The 7,559-nt window shown below is 44.1% G+C and overlaps 1 protein-coding gene across 2 annotated transcripts in view; it reads right to left on the bottom strand.

Annotated features, from left to right (window-relative positions):
• The window catches only part of LOC121921898 (zinc finger protein 397-like), a 942,727-nt gene that overhangs the window by 821,192 nt on the left and 113,976 nt on the right, over nt 1-7,559 (bottom strand). The window lies entirely within an intron of this gene.

Below are 7,559 nucleotides of genomic sequence, written 5' to 3'. Positions count from 1 at the left end.
TGCTCTTGAATTTCCCCCATCTCCTTCCGTTGGGCCCTTTTCCCTTTCAGGACAAACGCCGGGGCTGGGGAGCGATTTTTCCACTGAATGAGATAAAGAGAAACCTTTTGTGTCGGGGGGGGGAATGTATATGTATGTGTGTGTGTGTGTTGTATATCACACACAACATACACACAAAGATTGTGTGTAAGCATATACATGCAGCATTCACTTTCGGCTGCTCCACAGTTTGTGTGTGTGTATATGTGTGTGGTATGTATATATATATATGTATGTATACACACACACACACACAAAGATGTGTGTGTATGTAAGCATATCTGCAGCATTCACTTTCGGCTGCTCCACAGTTTGTGTGTGTGTGTTTGTGTGGTATGTGTGTGTATGTATATGTATGTATATACACACACACACACACACACAGCTGTGTGTGTGTTCATCACACACACACACCACATTATATATAACAACTCAAGCAGACAATGTGTGTGTACACATATAATCGGCATCACACTTTTGGCTGTGGCATGTGTTGTTTTTGTATGTGTGTGTGTGTTGTGTGTAAATAATAAATAAAATATATTATTTTTTTTTTTCTATACCACCCTTCTATATAATCAGGGCGGTGTACAGCATTATAAAAACATCCATAACAAAATAACATACACATACATTACAATTAAAAATTACAACTATTAAAAACAGTCTAGCCAGCTTGCCACTGCTGGCATGGGGGGGGGGGGGGAGAACTAATTGGGCCTGTGCCAGGGAATGCTGATTTGAACAAAACGTTTTAAGCCCTTTTTAAACTGGGCCAGGGAGGGGTGCCGAGCGGAGCTCGATGGGCAGAGAATTCCAGAGGGTCGGGGCCAGATGGTGAAAGCTCTCCTAGACGTGGAGGCTAGCCTGGCCCCTGGGACCCTCATAACTGCTGCCCAGATGTTCTGAGAGTGCGGGGCGGGGATTGTTGGGGAGAGGCGGTCCTCCAGGTATCCTGGGCCCAAGCCATTTAGGGCTTTATAGGTAATAACCAGCACTTGTATTGCGCCCGGAAGCAAATAGGCAGCCAGTGCAGATCCTTGAGCACTGGTGTTATATGGCTGGCTCTGGATATGCCAGTAACCAGTCTGGCTTCATATTCTTGTACTAATTGTAGCTTCCGGTATGGTACAAGGGCTGCCCCATGTAGTGCACATTGCAGAAGTCCAAACGAGAGGTTACCAGAGCATGTCTACCATTTCAAGTGCCCCCGTCCAGGAAGGGACCCAGCTAGCGAATCAGCCGAAGCTGATAACAGGTGCCCTGACCGTTGCATCCACCTGAGCTGTAAGGTGGAGGGACGAATCAAGGAGCACCCCCCGACTGCGCACGGAGTCCTTCACGGGAAGCGTGATCCCGTTCAGGACAGGTGGAAACCACCTCCATCCCTGGGCCGGGGGAACCTGTCACAAGCATCTCCGTTTCTTGGATTCAGACTGAGTCGGTTTTCCCTCTCAGTCCATTACCGGCTCCAGACAGGCCACGAGAGGAGAGAGCCCATCCTCAGTCACTGCATCAGTCGGAGACATGGAAGACTATTTGGGTGTCATCGCGTACTGATAACCCCGCGCCCCATGTCTCCGATGATCTCTCCCAGCGGTTTCATGTAAATGTTGAAAGAAAAGCATATATATAAACACTCATACAGATAAATGTGGTGTACACATAAAAAAAGGCATCTCACTTTTGGCTGTACCACTATGGGTATATATATATAAGTATGTATGTATGTATTTATGTGTGCAACACACACACACACACACACACACACACACACACACACATATATACAGATGGTGCATACCCCTTTTGTAAGTTGCTAAAGGCAGCAATTCTCGCGATATTATGCGCTAAACAGTGACCTCATTCTTCACCCCGCAAGTTAAAAATTTCCCCCGTTCAGAGCCCCACAGAGCATGCGCAAAGCTGCCAATGCGCATCGGCCAATACCATTGTATTGGGCCGGTGTCGTTATCCAATCTGCACTTGCCTCACTTTGCCTGAATGCGCATTGCCGATTCACAAAACCTCAATCGGAAGGCCGCCCAGGTGTGAATGAACGATGCGATATGACATGGAATACGAATCGGCAAAGCGTATTCAGAGAGCGCAAGTGTGAATGAATGATGCAAATGACGCGATACGCATCAGCCAATGCGAACTGCCCCTACTTCTGTGCCTGTGTGGAAAGGTCCTTGGAGAGTTCCTGTGATGCGGAATGGAAAAAATTGACAAGCTAGAATATAGGCAACCAAAATGGTGAAAGGCCAGACGCCAGCAAGCCCTGTCAGGAATGACTGAGGGAGCTGGGGATGTTTAGCCTGGAGAAGAGAAGGCTCAGAGGTGATATGATAGCGTTTTAAGTATTTGAAGCAGTGTCATACTGGGATGAAACAAGCTTTGTTCTGCTGCCTCAGAGAATAGGACAAGGAACAAGGATGCAAGCTCCAGGAAGAGAAAATTCAGCTCAACATTAGGGGAATGTCCTGAGAGTAAGGGCTGTCAACAGTGGAAGACACTCCTTGGATTGGTGGTGGGGTCTCCTTCTTTGGAGGTTTTTAAATAAAGCTGGATGGCCATCTTCAGGAGTGCTTTGCTGAGAGTTCCTGAATGAGAATGGCATTGGACCAGGCTCCTACTTTTCCAGGGCATGTCCTTCTTTCCACCTTCTGCCCATGAGGAATTTCATAATGTCTCCTTCTGAGCATGACTTAAATAGCACGAAGTTTCATTTATATACGTGTTTTGAGTTTTTATTTTGTACAGTCCTCCATTCTTTTTCTGGAACATCCTCCATTTGTGGTGCCTTCTCCTTGAGATGGGATAAAGAATCATAGATCATAGAATTGTCTAGAGTTGGAAGAGACCACAGGGCATCCAGTCCAATCCCCTGCCATGCAGGAAATCACATCAAAGCAACCCGACAGATGGCCATACAGCCTCCGTTTAGACCCTCCAGGAAGGAGACTCCACTACACTCCGGGGGGTTTGTTCCGCTGTCGAACAGCCCTTACTGTCAGGAAGTTCCTCCTAATGTTGAGGTGGAATCTCTTTTCCTGGAGCTTGCAACCATTGCTCCGGTCCTCGTTCTGGAGCAGCAGAAAACGCTTGCTCCCTCCTCAACATGACATCCCTTCATATTTAAACAGGGCTATCATATCAACTCTTAACCTTCTTTTCTCCAGGCTAAACTACCCAGTCCCTAAGTCGTTCCTCATAGGGCATGGTTCCGACCTTTCACCATTTTAGTCGCCCTCCTTTGGACACGCTTCAGTTTCTCAATGTCCTTTTTGATTGTGGTGCCCAGAACTGGACACATATTCCAGGTGGGGCCTGAGCAGAGCAGAATATAGTGGCACTATGACTTCCCTTGATCTGCAACTATAACTTCTATTGATGCCTAAAATCGCATTGGCCTGTTAGCTGCCGCATTGCATTGTTGACTCATGTTCAATGTGTGGTCTACTTGGACTCCTAGATCCCTTTCACACGTAGTTTCATTCAGCCAGGTGTCCTCCATCCATATCTGTGCTTTTCGTTTTTCCGCCCTAAGTGCAGTACCTTACATTTCTCCGTGTTGAATTTCATTTTGTTAGCTATGGCCCAGTTTCCTTCTGTTCAGGTCTTTGTATCTTGATCCTGTCCTCTTGGGTTTTTACTTCTCCTAATTGTTTTGTCATCTTCAAATTTGATAATATGCCCCAATATTGTCCTCCAAGTCATTGATAAGATGTTGAATATCACTGGCCCCAGGACAGAGCCCTGTGGGATCCACTGGTCACTTCTCTCCAGGATGAAAAGGAGCACCCTTTGGGTTCGGCCAGTAACCAATTACAATCCATGTAACAGTTACCTTTGTCTAGCCCACATTTTACAAGCTTGTTTGCAAGAATATCATTGGGAACTTTGTCAAAGCTTACTGAAATCAAGAATACTGATCCACGCATTCCTTCATCTAAAGTTGGTAATTTTATCAAAAAAAAGAGATCAGGTTTGTCTTGCATGACTTTGTTCTCTGAAACCCTGTTGACTTTTTGTGATTATTGGCATTGCTTTCTAGATGTTCACGACTCTTTGTTTAATTATCGCTCTAGAATCTTTCCTAGTATCGATGTCAGACTAACTGGACGATAATTGTTGGGATCCTCTTTTTTCCTTTTTTGCAGATGGGAGAAACTTTTGCCTCCGCCATCTGCTGGGATTTCTCCTGTTCTCCAGGATTTCAAAGATTATTGCCATGGCTCCGATATTACATTTACCAGTTCTTTTAGTCCCTTGGATGTAGTTCATCTGGTCCTGGGACTTATTAAATTCATTTAGATTAACAAGTATTATTCTACTATCTCTTTGCTTATTCTGTGCTGAATTCCTCTTTTCTTGTCCTCTGCTCCATTTCCTCAGGTTGAGTGCCCTTTGCCTTTTCTGGAAGACTGAGGCAAAAAAGGTGTTGAGTAATTCTTTCTTTTCTCTGTCTTCTGTTAGCATTTTGCCATCTTCTGCACGCAGTGGCCCTACCGTTTCCTTCTTCTTCTTTTTGTGTGGAGTCCAAAAAAGCCCTTTTTGTTGTTTTAACTCTCTAGCAACCTGAGTCATTCTGTGCTTTGGCTTTCTGACTTTACCCCTACACAGGCTCGCTATTTTTTTTAATTCCTCTTTGTGATTTCCCCCTTTTCCTTTCTTATACATGTCCCTTTTATCTTAGCTCAGTTGAAAGTTCTTTATCATCCATCCGGTTTCTTGAGACATCTCCCATTTTTCTTCGTCATTGGACTGTTTGAAATTGTGGCTTCAGAATCTCCCTTTTAAGAAACTCCCATCCATCTTGAGCTCCCTTCTCTTTTAGTATTGTTTACCATGGATCCCCCTCAATACTTCTCTAAGTTTACTGAAATCCGCTCTCCTAAAGTCTAGAATGCGTGTCTGACTATGCCTGGCTTCTCTTTTCCATTCTTAACAACTCCAGGAGAACATGGTCACTTCCACCTAAGGATCCCACCACTTGCACCACCTTAACCAAGTCAACCTTGTTGGTTGGATCAGATCTAGATGTTGAACCCTTGTTGCCTCTTCCACTTTTTGACATGAAATGTTCTTCAGGCAAGTGAGGAATTGCTAGACCTTGAGGATTTTGCTGAGTTTGACTTCCAGCAATATCAGGATAGTTGAAGTCGCCCATCACTACTACATCTCTCCTTTCGAGTGTGTGGTCATCTGTTCTAGAAAGGATCATCCCATTCCTCTGTCTGACTTGGGGTCTGTAGTAGACTCCCACCATCATCCTTGTTATTTCCTGCCCTTTAATTTTTATCCAGATGCTCTCACATTGGCTTCCAGTGTTGATGTCTGGATCTCTTCACAGGTGTAAATGTCCTCACATATAAGGCATTCCTCCTCTTTTCCTGTTTGGCCTGTTTCTTTGAAGGTTATACCCCCTATTTCCACATTCCAATCATGGACTCATCCCACCAGGTTTTCAGTGATGCCTATTATATCATACATTATGGATATACGAATACCAGGTTGAATTTTCAATACAAAAATCCTAGATTTATTGTTTTCGTTACGAAAGTTTTTCGGTTCAAAAATCCGGTACGTATTTAATACCGGCAACCGGCTTTTTCCCATTAGCGCCTATGTTCGGCTTACAGGCTTTTCGTTCACGGACAATTATTTTGTAACCAGGCACCACTGTATTGCTTTGTTGTGCTAGGAGTCGAGTCATCTTGCTTATTCCCTGCTCTTGCATAGTGTAGAGGCATCTAAGACCATGTGTTCCTTTACTTGCGCCTGTGCAAGTTCTTTTTCCTCCCACTGTTGGTCTTTGCACTGTTTGTCTTGTTCCCTCTCGTCAGTTTGACTATTCCCCAGCCTTTTTGCCTTCCAGAAACTGTCTCCCTCCCCTACATCTCAGTTTTAAGCCCTCCTGATAAATTCTTGAGGCTATTGGAAAATGTTTTTGCCAATTGGCTGTGAGATGCAACCCATCCCTTCCAGAAGTCCCTCTCCTCATGGAACCGCAGCCCATGATCCAAGAATCCAAATCTTCTTGGCGGCACCATCTGCGAAGACAGTTGTTCAATCCGCTATTTTCCTCTCCCTTCTTGACCGTGTCCTTCGACTGGGAAGAGAGGAGATGACAACCTGGCATCCACCTCTTTACTTCCTACCTAAAGCCTCATAATCCTTATGTATTTGAGGCTGTGCCTTGCAGTATCATTGGTTCCCACATGAACCAAAAGAAAGGGTAACGGTCAGTAGGCTTGGCAAGTCTGTCAGCCTCTCTGTCACATCACGGATCTTTGCCCCAGGGGGACAGCACACCTCCCGGAATCTTGTCAGGCCCACAAAACCACTGCTTCAGTGCCTCCAGCAATGAGTCCCCAATGACAACCACTCGCCTCCTCTGAGCTTAGCAGCGGTCTGTTCCCTTTGGTGGAGCTCTCTGGGTCCCCTGCCTGTCCCTGAGGTCTGTCCGGATTGCTTCTCACATGCAATCTCCATATCTACAAAAACAATGGAACAACAAAAAATATGTATAACCCACAAGCATTGTGACTTAAATATTTCAGAACGTGTGCTTCTCTTTCCTTTCCTTTCCATTTAACTAGACTGGGCCACAGCACATGTCGTGCCAGGTACTGCTAGTAATATAATATTGTTATATTATATTATAATATATTATTAAATAATGTATAATATATTATAATTATGATAATATATTATTATATTATATATTTTACATTATATTATAATAATAAGATATATAAAAATATATATAATATTTGTATTATTATATATATGTTATATATTCTATATTAATATAATTTATTATTACAATAATATAATATAAATTATATATATATAAGTATAATAATATAATATATATAAATTATATAATATAATTATAAATACTATTAATCTATTACTATAATATTCTATACTATAGTATAGTGTAGAATAGCAACCCTACCCTACTTTATTGGTAGAACTAGCCTTCAAGCCCAGACACAGAAACAAAGGGAGGAGGCTTCTCTCTGGCCCTGAATGAGTTAAGGTAGCGAGCCGCCTTCCTAGAGAGGACGGAAAAGCGGGGGGGCTGGCTTGACTAGCTAGCTAACCAATGGAGGGAGCAGTGGGTTCCGCGTCCAGAGCGTCCTCAGTCCTAGTGCTTCTGAGGGCGGGGCTGAGGGAGAGCTTGGAGGACCCAGCGCCTGTGAGTGCTGCTAGGCTCCTTGGTCTGATGGGGTTTTCTTGGTGAGCAGGGAACCTTGGTTTTCGGGGGAATGAGAAAGTGGGAGCCATGGAGGGAGGCCCCAGGTTGGAAGGGAATACATCCCTAGGGGGTGTTAAAACAAATGCATTATTTTGGGGAGTCAGTGAAGAGAGGGTTTGATTTACAGTACTGGAGAAGAATTGTAAAAGGTGCATCTGCACTGTAGGAATAATGCAGTTCTAAAACACTTTACTGCCATGGCTCCCTCCTATGGAGTACATCTTGGGATTTGTGTTTGACCAGGCTC

Source organism: Sceloporus undulatus, chromosome 2 (genome assembly GCF_019175285.1).
Source record: "Sceloporus undulatus isolate JIND9_A2432 ecotype Alabama chromosome 2, SceUnd_v1.1, whole genome shotgun sequence".
NCBI lineage: Eukaryota > Metazoa > Chordata > Lepidosauria > Squamata > Phrynosomatidae > Sceloporus > Sceloporus undulatus.
The sequence above is the reverse complement of the archived record's forward strand: the minus strand, read 5'-3'. Positions and strand labels throughout refer to the sequence as shown.